General features: G+C 37.6%; 1 protein-coding gene across 1 annotated transcript in view; it reads right to left on the reverse strand.

The window, feature by feature from the left end:
• Nucleotides 1–16408, reverse strand: part of AGBL1 (AGBL carboxypeptidase 1) — a gene marked incomplete at its 5' end in the record, with an annotated part of 707101 nt that overhangs the window by 438993 nt on the left and 251700 nt on the right. The window lies entirely within an intron of this gene.

The following is a 16408-nucleotide window of genomic DNA, read 5'->3' on the forward strand; positions in this document are numbered from 1 at the left end:
GGTATCATACAAGCAATTCACCGTGTCTGCTCTAACCCGTTGTTTAATTTTGTGTGGGTTTTTTGACTCTTCCTTCTGTATCCTCACCCAATTCTTTATTGCTCCTAAACCCATTCTAATGATGAGAACTAAATATTTGCCAAGTATAAATACCTTAGCCACTAAACAGACTAAAAGTTAAATCAGTCATTTTCTTCCTGATCATTCAAATCATGAGTTAAATATGGCTTTTTTCCCTTAAGCAGTAATCTTTTTGAGGGAATAAACTGTGTCTCAAATTCTGTACAAAGACAGACAAAACTGAGTAACTCTCAATTACAGCTAAATAACAAGTAATGGAAGATACAGAGAAATAAACTATTAATTCCCTAATTATATTACTATTATCATCAATTAAAACAAACAAAAAACCCTCTGTCAACAGCCAATGAGATGCAGGTTTAAGGGGCATATATTGGTGCATTTTTACTGACTATGGTAAGAGCATGTTATTTCTCTTTGTAGATCCTTTATATATTGTGGATAATATTCAGTTATGTTTTTGCTTAAGCAGGTATTTTGAACATATTCCAGAAACTGCAGGAGGCATTGGGTAGAAAAAGTTGAATATATTATAGTTCTTGTTTTGTAAGAGGCCAAAGCATTTGTCGGTAGTGACAAACATGCAAGCAAATAATGACAAGTGAGCTAGTGGAGGTGTACATAAAGCACCAAAAATAGATCTGAGTCAGAGAGGGAAGGACATTTCCAGTGATGTGATGTTATTTAGACTGGGTCCTGAAGGATAAGTATCAGCTAACTAGAGAAAGAAGGTGAGAAGGGGTCTTCTAAGCAAAGAAAAAGATACATGGCAAAGAACACAGAGGAGAAAAACTGGTGCATTCAAGAATAAAGAAAAGTTGTGAATGGCTGAAGCAAAGGACTAGAGATAGTAGCTTGTGAATTTAGAAAAGGAGTTTGGTGTCAAACTGTTAAGATCCTTCCTCATATATTTTGTTTAGGGATTTGGACTTTATTCTGTAGATAAGAAGTTCTCAACCATGGAGTCAGTGTCTCCCTGATACGCTATGATATGTGATGAGATCTACTGAAGAATCACTGGTTAGTAATAAAAGGGTAAATGCTTGTTTTATATATATATATATATATATATATATATATATATATACACACACACACACACACACACACATATATATACATACACACACATATACACTACACTATATATGTATACATATACTTTATAAATATACATACATATATACCTGTATATACACACACATACACATATGACACAAAATGCTGGCTACCGCCCAATAGCTTTTCTCCCCTTATTTCCTACTACCAGACCCCTGATTTTGGGGGGTTTAAAAAATGGCCAGATCAAAACACCCAGCTTCATGGATCCTCTTGTAGGTAGGAGTGACCATGTGACAGGGTTGAGACCAATGAGATGTAAATGGCAACCTGGGGTCGGTCTTTCTGGAAAACTGACTAAAGGGCACTGTTTCACCTGGCAAATGCCTTCTTGGTTTTTGTACCTTATCCCTTAACTTTGTCTCTCGTTCCTTCCGTGAACATAGATCTGATACTTTCAGGTGAAGAAGCCAACTTGAGAATCAAAGTCACATGATAAGATGTTACCATAAAGGTAGAAAGAGCCTAGTTCTTGAAAAATCCCTTAAGCAGCTACCTTGCACCTTCACTAGCTTCTTCAATGCTTCTGGATGTTTGAGACCAATAAACCACTATTTGACTGGGCAAATGTAATCATGTTTCTGTTATATCTTGTTAGACTCTAGTTTACCTTATATAAGAGCAGATTTAAAGTCATCCTTAAAATAAGGTTACTTTGGAGGCTTCTGGGAAGATGGCAGAAGAATAAAGCATGGAGATCTCCTTCCTCCCCACAGATACACCAGAAATACATCTACACATGGAACAACTCCTACAGAACACCTACTGAACACTGGCAGAAGACCTCAGACCTCCCAAAAGGCAAGAAATCCCCGACGTACCTGGATAGGGCAAAAGAAAAAAATAATAGACACAAAAGAATAGGGACGGGACCCGCACCAGTGGGAGGGAGCTGTGAAGGAGGAAAGGTTTCCACACACTAGGAAGCCCCTTCGCGGGCGGAAACTGCGGGTGGTGGAGGGGGTAAGCTTCGAAGCCGTGGAAGAGAGCACAGCAACAGGGGTGCGGAGGGCAAAGCGGAGAGATTCCCGCACAGAGGACAAGGGCCGACCGGCACTCACCAGCCCGAGAGGCTTGTCGGCTCAACCGCCGGGGCGGGAGGGGCTGGGAGCTGAGGCTCCGGCATTGGTCGGAGCGCTGGGAAAGGACTGGAGTTGGCAGCATCAACACAGCCTGCAGGGGGTTAGTGCGCCACGGCTAGCCGGGAGGGAGTCTGGGGAAAAGTCTGGAGCTGCCGAAAAGGCAAGAGACTTTTTCTCCCCTCTTTCTTTTCTGATGCGCGAGGAGAGGGGATTAAGAGCGCTGCTTAAAGGAGCTCCAGAGACGGGCGTGAGCCGCGGCTAAAAGCGCGGACCCCAGAGACGGGCATGAGACGCTAAGGCTGCTGCTGCCGCCACCAAGAAGCCTGTGTGCGAACACAGGTCACTATCTACACCCCGCTTCCGGGGAGCCTGTGCCGCCCGCCACTGCCAGGGTCCCGGGATCCAGGGACAACTCCCCTGGGAGAACGCACAGCGTGCCTCAGGCTGGTGCAACGTCAGGCCAGCCTCTGCCGCCGCAGGATTAACCCGCCCTCCGTGCCCCTTCCTCCTGCCGCCCTGAGTGAGCCAGAGCCCCCGAATCAGCGGCTCCTTTAACCCCGTCATGTATGAGGGAAGAACAGACGCCCTCCGGCAACCTACACGCAGAGGCGGGGCCCAATCCAAAGCTGAGCCCCTGGGACCTGTGAGAACAAAGAAGAGAAAGGGAAATCTCTCCCAGCAGCCTCAGAAGCAACGGAATAAAGCTCCACAACCAACTTGATGTCTATGGAATACCTGAATAGAGAACGAATCATCCCAAATTGAGGAGGTGGACTTTGAGAGCAAGATTTATGCTGTATAGCTTTGCTTCCACCATTTGTCCTAGGGTTCTATCCGTCCGTTTTTTTGTTTCATTTTGTTTTTAATTTTTTTCTTAATAATTATTTTTTTATTTTGATAACTTTATTATATTTCATCTTCTTTTATTTTACTTTATCTTCTTTCTTTTTTTCCTTCCTTCCCTCCTTCCTTCCTTCCTCCCTCCCTCCTTCCTTCCTTCCTTTCTTTTTCTTTCTACTTCTACTACTTCTTTCTTTCTACTTTTTCTCCCTTTTATTCTGAGCCGTGTGGATGAAAGGCTCTTGGTGCTGCAGTCAGGAGTCAGTGCTGTGCCTCTGAGGTGGGAGAGCCAACTTCAGGACACTGGTCCACAAGAGACCTCCCAGCTCCACATAATATCAAATGGCGAAAATCTCCCAGAGACCTCCATCTCAACACCAGCACCCAGCTTCACTCAACGACCAGCAAGCTACAGTGCTGGACATCCTATGCCAAACAACTAGCAAGACAGGAACACAACCCCACCCATTAGCAGAAAGGCGGCCTAAAATCGTAAGTCCACAGACACCCCAAAACACACCACCAGACGTGGACCTGCCCACCAGAAAGACAAGATCCAGCCTCATCCACCAGAACACAGGCACTAGTCCCCTGCACCAGGAAGCCTACACAACCCACTGAAACAACTTTAGCCACTGGGGACAGACACCAAAAACAACGGGAACTACGAACCTGCAGCCTGCAAAAAGGAGACCCCAAACACAGTAAGATAAGCAAAATGAGAAGACAGAAAAACACACAGCAGATGAAGAAGCAAGATAAAAACCCACCAGACCTAACAAATGAAGAGGAAATAGGCAGTCTACCTGAAAAAGAATTCAGAATAATGATAGTAAAGATGATCCAAAATCTTGGAAATAGAATGGAAAAATGCAAGAAACATTTAACAAGGACCTAGAAGAACTAAAGATGAAACAAACAACGATGAACAACACAATAAATGAAACTAAAAATACTCTAGATGGGATCAACAGAAGAATAACTGAGGCAGAAGAACAGATAAGTGACCTAGAAGATAAAATAGTGGAAATAACTACTGCAGAGCAGAATAAAGAAAAAAGAATGAAAAGAACTGAGGACAGTCTCAGAGACCTCTGGGACAACATTAAATGCACCAACATTCGAATTATAGGGGTTCCAGAAGAAGAAAAGAAAAAGAAAGGGACTGAGAACATATTTGAAGAGATTATAGTTGAAAACTTCCCTAATATGGGAAAGGAAAGAGTTAATCAAGTCCAGGAAGCACAGAGAGTCCCATACAGGATAAATCCAAGGAGAAATACACCAAGACACATATTAATCAAACTGTCAAAAATTAAATACAAAGAAAACATATTAAAAGCAACAAGGGAAAAACAACAAATGACACACAAGGGAATCCCCATAAGGTTAACAGCTGATCTTTCAGCAGACACTCTGCAAGCCAGAAGGGAGTGGCAGGACATATTTAAAGTGATGAAGGAGAAAAACCTGCAACCAAGATTACTCTACCCAGCAAGGATCTCATTCAGATTTGATGGAGAAATTAAAACCTTTATAGACAAGCAAAAGCTGAGAGAGTTCAGCACCACCAAACCAGCTTTAAAACAAATGCTAAAGGAACTTCTCTAGGCAAGAAGCACAAGACAAGGAAAAGACCTACAATAACGAACCCAAAACAATTAAGAAAATGGGAATAGGAACATACATATCGATAATTACCTTAAATGTAAATGGACTAAATGCTCCCACCAAAAGACACAGATTGGCTGAATGGATACAAAAACAAGATCCATATATTTGCTGTCTACAAGAGACCCACTTCAGACGTAGAGACACACACAGACTGAAAGTAAGGGTATGGAAAAAGATATTTCATGCAAATGGAAACCAAAAGAAAGCTGGAGTAGCAATTCTAATATCAGACAAAATAGACTTTAAAATAAAGACTATTAGAAGAGACAAAGAAGGACACTATATAATGATCAAGGGATCAATCCAAGAAGAAGATATAACAACTGCAAATATTTATGCACCCAACATAGGAGCACCTCAATACATAAGGCAAATACTAACAGCCATAAAAGTGGAAATCGACAGTAACACATTCATAGTAGGGGACTTTAACACTCCACTTTCACCAATGGACAGATCATCCAAAATGAAAATAAATAAGGAAACACAAGCTTTAAATGATACATTAAACAAGACAGACTTAATTGATATTTATAGAACATTCCCTCCAAAAACAACAGACTACACATTTTTCTCAAGTGCTCATGGAACATTCTCCAGGATAGATCATATCTTGGGTCACAAGTCAAGCCTTGGTAAATTTAAGAGAATTGAAATTGTTTCAAGTATCTTTTCTGACCACAACGCTATGAGACTAGATATCAATTACAGGAAAAGATCTATAAAAAATACAAACACATGGAGGCTAAACAATACACTACTTAATAACGAAGTGATCACTGAAGAAATCAAAGAGGAAATAAAAAAATACCTCGAAACAAATGACAATGGAGACACGATGACCCAAAATCTATGGGATGCAGCAAAAGCAGTTCTAAGAGGTAAGTTTATAGCAATACCATCCTACATTAAGAAACAGGAAACATCTCGAATAAACAACCTAACCTTGCATCTAAAGCAATTAGAGAAAGAAGAAAAAAAACGCCAAAGTTAGCAGAAGGAAAGAAATCATAAAAATCAGATCAGAAATAAATGAAAAAGAAATGAAGGAAACGATAGCAAAGATCAATAAAATTAAAAGCTGGTTCTTTGAGAAGATAAACAAAATTTATAAACCATTAGCCAGATCAAAAAAAAAAAGGGAGAAGACTCAAATCAATAGAATTAGAAATGAAAAAGGAGAAGTAACAACTGACACTGCAGAAATACAAAAGATCATGAGAGATTAGTACAAGCAACTCTATGCCAATAAAATGGACAACCTGGAAGAAATGGACAAATTCTTAGAAATGCACAACCTGCCAAGACTGAATCAGGAAGAAATAGAAAATATGAACTGACCAATCACAAGCACTGAAATTGAAACTGTGATTAAAAATCTTCCAACAAACAAAAGCCCAGGACCAAATGGCTTCACAGGCGAATTCTATCAAACATTTAGAGAAGAGATGACACCTATCCTTCTCAAACTCTTGCAAAATATAGCAGAGGGAGGAACACTCCCAAATTCCTTCTACGAGGCCACCATCACCTTGATACCAAAACCAGACAAGGATGTCACAAAGAAAGAAAACTACATGCCAATATCACTGATGAACATAGATGCAAAAATCCTCAACAAAATACTAGCAAACAAAATCCAACAGCACATTAAACAGATCATACACCATGATCAAGTGGGGTTTATTCCAGGAATGCAAGGATTCTTCAATATACGCAAATCAATCAACGTGATAAACCATATTAACAAACTGAAGAAGAAAAACCATATGATCATCTCATTAGATGCAGAGAAAGCTTTTGACAAAACTCAACACCCATTTATGATAAAAACCCTGCAGAAAGTAGGCATAGAGGGAACAGAACTTTCCTCAAAATAATAAAGGCCATATATGACAAACCACAGCCAACATCGTCCTCAATGGTGAAAAACTGAAGGCATTTCCACTAAGATCAGGAACAAGACAAGGTTGCCCACTATCACCACTCTTATTCAACATAGTTTTGGAAGTTTTAGGAATCCAAATCAGAAAAGAAGAAGTAAAGCTGTCATTGTTTGCAGATAACATGATACTATACATAGAGAATCCTAAAGATGCTACCAGAAAACTACTAGAGTTAATCAATGAATTTGGTAAAGCAGCAGGATACAAAATTAATGCACAGAAATCTCTTGCATTCCTATACACTAATGATGAAAAATATGAAAGAGAAATTAAGGAAACACTCTCATTTACCACGGTAACAAAAAGAATAAAATACCTAGGAATAAACCTACCTAAGGAGGCAAAAGACCTGTATGCAGAAATCTATAAGTCACTCATTAAAGAAATTAAAGATGATACAAACAGATGGAGAGATATACTATGTTCTTGGACTGGAAGAATCAACATTGTGAAAATGACTCTACTACCCAAAGCAATCTACAGATTCAATGCAATCCCTATCAAACTACCACTGGCATTTTTCACAGAACTAGAACAAAATATTTCACAATTTGTATGGAAACACAAAAGACCCTGAATAGCCAAAGCAATCTTGAGAACGAAAAGCTGAGCTGGAGGAATCAGGCTCCTTGACTTCAGACTATACTACAAAACTACAGTAATCAAGACAGTATGGTACTGGCACAGAAACAGAAAGATAGATCAATGGAACAGGATAGAAAGCCTGGAGATAAACCCACGCACATATGGTCACCTTATCTTTGATAAAGGAGGCAGGAATGTACAGTGGAGAAAGGACAGCCTCTTCAATAAGTGGTGCTGGGAAAACTGGACAGGTACATGTAAAAGTATGAGATTAGATCACTCCCTAACACCATACACAAAAATAAGCTCAAAATGGATTAAAGACCTAAATGTAAGGCCAGAAACTATCAAACTCTTAGAGGAAAACATAGGCAGAACACTCTATGACATAAATCACAGCAAGATCCTTTTTGACCCACCTCCTAGAGAAATGGAAATAAAAACAAAAATAAACAAATGGGACCTAATGAAACTTCAAAGCTTTTGCACAGCAAAGGAAACCATAAACAAGACCAAAAGACAACCCTCAGAATGGGAGAAAATATTTGCAAGTGAAGCAACTGACAAAGGATTAATCTCCAAAATTTATAAGCAGCTCATGCAGCTCAATAACAAAAAAACAAACAACCCAATCCAAAAATGGGCAGAAGACCTAAATAGACATTTCTCCAAAGAAGATATACAGACTGCCAACAAACACATGAAAGAATGCTCAACTTCATTAATCATTAGAGAAATGCAAATCAAAACTACAATGAGATATCATCTGACACCAGTAAGAATGGCCATCATCAAAAAATCTAGAAACAGTAAATGCTGGAGAGGGTGTGGAGAGAAGGGAAGCCTCTTGCACTGTTGGTGGGAATGTAAATTGATACAGCCACTGCGGAGAACAGTATGAAGGTTCCTTAAAAAACTACAAATAGAACTACCATATGACCCAGCAATCCCACTACTGGGCACATACCGTGAGAAAACCATAATTCAAAAAGAGTCATGTACCAAAATGTTCACTGCAGCTCTACTTACAATAGCCCAGAGATGGAAACAACCTAAGTGTCCATCATCGGATGAATGGATAAAGATGTGGCACATATATACAATGGAATATTACACAGCCATTGAGCTATTTGTAATGAGGTGGATAGACCTAGAGTCTGTCATACAGAGTGAAGTCAGTCAGAAAGAGAAAGACAAATACCTTATGCTAACACATACATATGGAATTTAAGAAAAAAAATGTCATGAAGAACCTAGGGGTAAGACAGTTAGAAAGACACAGACCTACTAGAGAATGGACTTGAGGATATGGGGAGGGGGAAGGGTAAGCTGTGACAAAGTGAGAGTGGCATGGACATATATACACTACCAAATGTAAAATAGATAGCTAGTGGGAAGCAGCCGCATAGCACAGGGAGATCAGCTTGGTGCTCGGTGACCGCCTGGAGGGGTGGGATAGGGAGGGTGGGAGGGAAGGCGACGCAAGAGGGAAGAGATATGGGAACATATGTATATGTATAACTGATTCACTTTGTTATAAAGCAGAAACTAACACACCATTGTAAAGCAATTATACTCTAATAAAGGTGTAAAAAAATAAAAAAAAGGTTACTTTGAATAATATGCATCCAAGTGTGCTTTCTGGACTGGGGAGAAAAGAATGGCAGAGAGTTGTAGTAAGAATATTTGTTATGTGTGTCCCAGAAAACAACAGTTGAGAATGTCTACTTTAAGAAATAGAAAGTAAATGATGGCTTTTCAACAGGAGAAAGACATGCCAAAGACTGTGCTTCAGAAAAATTCTGACATTTATGAAGATAGCACATTTGTTTAACCACAGACAGTGGTGGAGTTATAAAGCAGAGCACAACTTTTAGAGCCATATTTCCAGAGTTCAAATTCCAGCCCCACCATGTTCTATCTGAGATGAATTATGTTAAGTTTCTCAAGTGAGTATTGGGTTGGATATTCTGCATGTAAGCCTAGTGATTTGCTAACTGGAACTTACTAAGTATTGGCGGGGGTGGTATACAGTTAGCTAGCTGAGCACAGTTGAAGTTAGTTGAAGGTCAACTTTCCCACTATATCATTTGCTCACAATTACTTTTCACTCCTTCCAAAGCAAGCTGTATTGGCACGCCAATAAAAAGCTTGTTGAGTAATAAAGAGGCTTGACGAATTTGTACCCAATCAGTGGCCTATTTTCAGTTCTATAATTCCATATCACTCTCTTTGTGGTTTTTGAACTATGTTCATTTACAGCATATTGAACAACAATAGTAAGTGCTCCCAGCCCAGCAAGAAGAAATTAAAAAAAAAAAGTAGCTTAAGCTCGTGTAAAATTTCAACACCAACTGAACACTCTCATTGTCTGGGCCATTTGAGTCCCATTGCCTGGTAACCAGTGCAATGCAGTGTGTTAGTCAATAAGCCGAATGCAGCTCTTGCAAAGAAATGTCAATGATGTTTCTTCCCTTTGGAGAGTCAGGGTGATAATCTGCTAGACTATAATACACCACAAAAGCTGCCAGGCTGTTCTGAGCATCCTGAAGAAGCAAACAGGGAAAACTGTGGACTCTCATGAAGAAATTAGTATAAGCAGAATTTTAGCCATTTCTAGTTGATTTTCCTCCTTCCTCTCCGTGATTTAAGGCAATTTTGCAGTCGCATTGGTGAGTTAAACTTACGGGACCATTCAGTTGTAGCAGCAAATGGTGCTCCAAAGAACCCACAACAGACAACAGCTGTAAATAGTATGCAACATACATACTATGTGTTTTTTCTTGTAATTGACAATTTCAGTTTTAATAACTCATCTTTGCTTGGGGTAGGGCAAAGAGTATCAAGTATATGTCTTTTTTTTTTCTCTGTAATTTACAAAATCTATTCCAGAGGCCACCAAAATCTATGGGGGAGTCATGGTTTGGCAAAATTGTAATTCTGAAAGCAACATATTGAATTTATGTCAGTGGTAATGACATCTGTATTAGAAACAAGTAGGGGGTGGTATAATGCCTGAGAGATATCAGGCTCAGGGCCAATGAAAAGCTGAGTAAGAACAGAAGACGTGTGATAACACACATGTACGCCCAACTATATAAACATCCATTCATTTATTCCTTCTTTCTTTCAACAATATATATTAAGCTCCTACTGGCACTCTGTAAGGTTCTGGAGATTCCAAAAGAAATAATGATTTTTGCCCTCAGGGAACTAATAATAGTCTGGTGAGAAAAACAGGCACACAGATAATTATGATCCAATGATCAGGGACATTTGTCAAGACATTTTTCAAAGCACAGTGGAATGCTCATTACGTTATTTATGGTAATGCAAAGCAACTGGAAGTGACTTAAACATGCATCCACAGGACATTAAAGAAATGATACGTAAAACAGAATACTATGCAACCATTAAAGGTGGCACATAGATCTCACACTGGAAGATATGTCACACAGTGATGAGTGAAAACAATGTAGGCGAGAGCACTGAATCATAATGGATCCCATTTGTGTCATTGTAGATACTTAAAGGTATCTGTACACAGAGACACATCTGCTAGTGGAGGCCACCTGGGTCATTTCTATGTCTTCTTTATCCCAATCTAGCATGTTTGTCTCTCCAGAAAATAACAATCATATGTCAGTTTTCATAAAGGCAAAATATTTTCCAGGAGTAGTAAACCACAGAAGAGAAAGATTTAAAAAAAGTTTTTTTTCACAGAAGACGTGACATATGATCTGGTTTGTCCCACTGGAGTTTGAGTTTGCCAGATGAAGAAAAGAAAGAAGGGAGATGATGGAAGGGGGTAAGTCGATATATTTGCAAGATAATGAGGTCATAAAGCACAGAGTGTCTGAAGAAGAGTGATGTGATTTTATGTAACTAAAACACTAGCTATATGGAAGGTAAGAAGGGGAGTGATGCTATAAGCTAAGTCTGTACCTGTTTCTTTTAAACAGGCCTTTTAGCCCATGCTAAGGAGTTTGGAAACAATCTTATAGGCTGTGGAAGCACCATGGAAAATCATTTTGCAAGAGTGTAATCAGATGGGGCTTCTTGTTGGAGCTGAAGATGATAGGAGAAATGGCCAAAAGAGCATATTGTGATTTTAAGGTCCAGTCAGCTAATTTGACCTTAACTCTGGAAGAGAGTGGATAAAAATGGCCTGACTGAAGGGCAAGGAGTGAGGAAGGAGACCAGGAAACAGAAATGGAAAAGAAAATGTCAATGAAAGAAGATTCTGAGAAAGAGAAAATTTGATAAGAGGTGTGGTGGGAAAAAAATTTATACATTATATAATATACATGATACTAATGTTTACCACCAAAGGTAGCATGCTATGAAAATTTTCTGTACTGTTTTTCATTTACTAATATATCTTGGTGGTCTCTCCACATCAATATATAAAGATTCTTCCATCTCTCTTTTTTAATTAGTTGTATTTAGAGTACAATTTACATACAATAAATTTTACCAATTTTAATTTTACAATTCAATGAATTTTGACAAATGTATGCAGTGCTGTAAAACCACTAAGATCATGATTATCATCACAGAAATTCCCCTCATTCCCCTTTGTAGGCCGTTGCCTCACTCCATCCCTACCTTCTGGCAACCACTGATCTGCTTTTTGGCTCTGTAGGGCTGTCTTCTCTGGGACTTCATAATAATTGATTCATACAGCATATAACCTTTTTGTCTGGCCTCTTTCCCTTAGTGTAATGCTTTTGAGAGTCATCCATGTTGTTACATATATCAATAACGTGCTCCTTTTAGCCACTGACTTACATTCTAGTGTACCACAGAGCAATGGACATGCCACTATTTGTTTATTCCCTCACCTGTTGATAAGCATTTGCATTATTTCCAGTTTAGGGCTACTATGAAATAAGCTGCTATAGTCATTTGTGTATACATTTTTCTTCAAAGTGAATACTTGGGGGAATAGAATTTCTGCATACTTTGGTGGGGTTAATATTATGGTAGGTTTTTATGAGATGTGCCAAGCTGTTTCCCAAAGAGTCTGTCCTATTCTGCATGTCCACCAGCAGTGTCTGAGGGTTCCAGTTAATCCACAGAACAACTGACCCTCAGTATTGTCAAGCCTTTTTAATTTTAGTCATTCTAATGGGGAGGTAGTGGTGTCTAACTGTTGTTTTCATTTGCATTTCCCTGATGACAGATGATGTTGAGAATCTTCGTATGTGCTTTTTAGCCATTTTCATACTTTCTTAATGGAAGTATCTTTTCAGATCTTTTGCTTATTTTAAAATCAGGCTGTTTGTCTTATTATTGAGTTTGATGTGTTCTTTATATATTCTAAATATAACCGTTTAACAGATATAGGTTTAGTAAATTCTCCCACTCTTTGGCTTACCTTTTCATTTTCTTGAAAATGTATTTTGAAGCCAAAACATTTTTTATTTGATAAAGTCAAATTTCTCCATTCTTTTTCTTTCATAGTTTGAGTATTTGGTGTTCCATCTAAGAAACCTTTGCCTAACTCAATGTGACCATGATTTTCTTCTGCAAGATTTATAGTCTAAGTTTTACATTTAAGTCAATCAATATTAGGTCTAGTGAGTTAACTTTGGACTATAATATGATATAAGGGTTGGGATTCATGTTTTTCTTCCTAGGATATACTTTAGGATTTTATACACATTCAGTCTTATCTTCTTCAAATAACAACAGTTTTATTTTTTCCTCTCTAAACCTGAAAGCATCTATTTCAACTGGAGGGTGGGATGCTACTCGCATCTACTGGTCTCTATTGGATAGGTACCCAGGATGCTACTAAACATTCTGTAATGCAAAGAACAGACTCCCATAACAAAAAATTATCTGGTTCAAAATGTCAATAGAGAGAAGAATGAAAAACTCTAGCTTATACTCTACAATACAATATTAAATAGAACTGGTGATAGTGGCAATCTTTTTTTTTGTTTCTAGTCTCAGAAGGCAAGCTTTCAACATTTCCCCATTGAGGCTTTTGAAACTACCCTTTATTAAATTAAGAAGGTTTTCTTCTATTCCTACCTGCTAAGAGCTTTTGATCTTCAATTACGTCAAATTATTTCAAGTGATATTTTGCTTCTATTGAAATGAATACATAATTTTCTCCTTTGTTCTGTAAATGTGATGAATTACATGGATTTATTTTTATTTCCTTTATAGAAAACTTTGAATATACACAAATATATTTACTGCCCAGCTACAACAATTATCAATTTCCAACCATTTTTGTTTTATTTATACTCCCACTCTCTACCTCTCGCAAGATTATTTTGAAACAAGTCTCAGGCATCATTTTAACACTGATTGTTTTTGCAAGTTGTATCAACATTACATTCCTGAAATACAATCAATTTGATTACGATATATCATATATCATTTTATGTAATTCTGGATTTGATTGTTTTCTCGGGAATTTTGCACCTATGTCCCATGAGAGAAGTTGGTCTATAATTTTTCTTTCTTGTAATGTCCTTTTCAGACTTTTATATCAAGGTTGTGATGAGCTGGAAGTCATTACCACTTCTTCTTTTCTGTGGAAGATTTTTGAACATTAGAAATACTTCCTCCTTAAATTTATGGTAAAATTTCCTAGTGAAGCCATCTGAGCATAGAATTTTTTTCTCTGAAGATTTTAATAACAACCCAAATTACATAATAACAAAACCAAAATATTAAAAAGCATTCAAATCATGTAATAAAGAAATCCAACCACTTAGATTTTCTATTTCTTCCTTTGTCAGTTTGGTAATTCTACTTTTCAATAATTTTACATTTAAAGCTGTATTTTCAAATTTGTTGGTGTAAAGTTATTTTAAAATCCCCCTTATATTTAAGAGTCTCTAGTGATGGTCCTTATTTTTATTTCTGATATAGAGTTCTTTATTCTTAATCATTCTCAAAGAGAGCATATCATTTTTAGTCTTTTCCAAAAATGAACTCTTTATTTTAGTTGTTTTCTCTTTCATTTATTTCTCCTCCTAAATTTCATTCTTCCTTCCTTCTACTTTCTTTGGTGTCAATATCATTGTTCTTTTACAAAGAACTTAAAATGGTATTTACATCATTGGCCCAGTGTATGATGGAATTCTATAAATGTTATCCATGTGTTTAAAAGAATGCCACTGAGTGCAACGTTCCATATACACCAATTAGATCAGATTTGTTAGTGATATTCTTCATATTCTCTATATTTTTGCTTGATATTATGTCTCCTTATTCTATAAATTACTGAGAGAGGTATATTAAGTCTCCAAAGACTATTTTAGATTTGTCTATTTCTTCTTATAATGTCAATTATTTATTTTAAAGCTATGTTTTAAATGAAAACAGATTTAGCATCGTTATGTTGTCCTAACTGGACATTTTATTGTTATAAGGTATTTCTCTATTTCTACTAAAACATTTCTCCCTAGCTTCTCCTTTGGCTGTATTTGCTGGATTTCTTTAGGATAGTATTTACAATGTGTATCATTTCCCATCCCTTTACTTTCAAACTTTCTATAATTTTCCAGTAAATATTCATTTCTTGGTTGTATCATATAATTGACTATTATATTTTATTCAGTCTGGTAATATTTATTCTCTTTTATTTTTGTTTTAATTTTTTTTAATTTTTGAATTTTATTTATTTTTTTATACAGCAGATTCTTATTAGTCATCAATTTTATACACATCAGTGTATATATTTCAATCCCAATTGCCCAATTCATCACACCACCAACCCCACCCCAGCACCGCTTTCCCCACCTTGGTGTCCATACGTTTGTTCTCTACATCTGTGTCTCAATTTCTGCCCTCCAAACCAGTTAATCTGTACCATTTTTCTAGGTTCCACATATATGCATTAATATACGACATTGCTTTTGCTCTTTCTGACTTACTTCACTCTGTATGACAGTCTCTAGATCCAACCACGTCTCAACAAATGACCCAATATCGTTCCTTTTTATGGCTGAGTAATATTCCATTGTATATATGTACCACATCTTCTTTATCCATTTTTCTGTCGATGGGCATTTAGTTTGCTTCCATGACCTGGCAATTGTAAACAGTGCTGCAATGAACACTGGGGTGCATGGGTCTTTTTGAATTATGGTCTTCTCTGGGTATATGCCCAGTAGTGGGATGGCTGGATCATATGGTAATTCTATTTTTAGTTTTTTAAGGAACCTCCATACTGTTCTCCATAGTGGCTGTTATCAGTTTACATTCCCATAAACAGTGCAAGAGGGTTCCCTTTTCTCCACACCCTCTCCACCATTTGTTGTTTGTAGATTTTTTGATGATGCCTATTCTAACTGGTGTTAGGTGATACTTAATTGCAGTTTTGATTTGCATTTCTCTAATAATTAGTCATGTTGAGCAGCTTTTCATGTGCTTCTTGGCGATCTGTATGTCTTCTTTGGAGAAATGTCTATTTAGGTCTCCTGCCCATTTTTGGATTGGGTTATTTGTTTACTTCATGTTGAGCTGCATAAGCTGTTTATATATTTTGGAGATCAATTCTTTGTCTGTTGATCCATTTACAAATATTTTCTCCAATTCTCGGGGTTGTCTTTTCGTCTTGTTTATGGTTTCCTTTGTGGTGCAAAACCTTTGAAGTTTCATTAGGTCCCAGTTGTTTATTTTTGTTTTTATTTCCATTACTTTAGGAGGTGGGTCAAAAAAGATCTTGCTGTGATTTATGTCAAAGAATGTTCTTCCTATGTTTTCCTCTAAGAGTTTTATAGTCTCTGCCCACACATTTAGGTCTTTAATCCATTTTGAGTTTATTTTTGTGTATGGTGTTAGGGAGTGATCTAATTTCATTCTTTTACATTAGCTGTCCAGTTTTCTCAGCAGCACTTATTGAAGACACTGTCTTTTCTCCATTGTATATCCTTGCCTCATTTGTCATAGATTAGTTGACCATAGGAGCATGGGTTTATCTCTGGGCTTTCTATCTTGTTCCATTGATCTAACTTTGTTTTTGTGACAGTACGATACTGCCTTGATTACTGTAGCTTTGTAGTATAGTCTGAAGTCAGGGAGTCTGATTCCTCCAGCTGCATTTTTTTCCCT

The sequence above is a fragment of the Delphinus delphis genome, chromosome 2, assembly GCF_949987515.2.
Source record: "Delphinus delphis chromosome 2, mDelDel1.2, whole genome shotgun sequence".
Classification (NCBI taxonomy): Eukaryota; Metazoa; Chordata; class Mammalia; order Artiodactyla; family Delphinidae; genus Delphinus; species Delphinus delphis.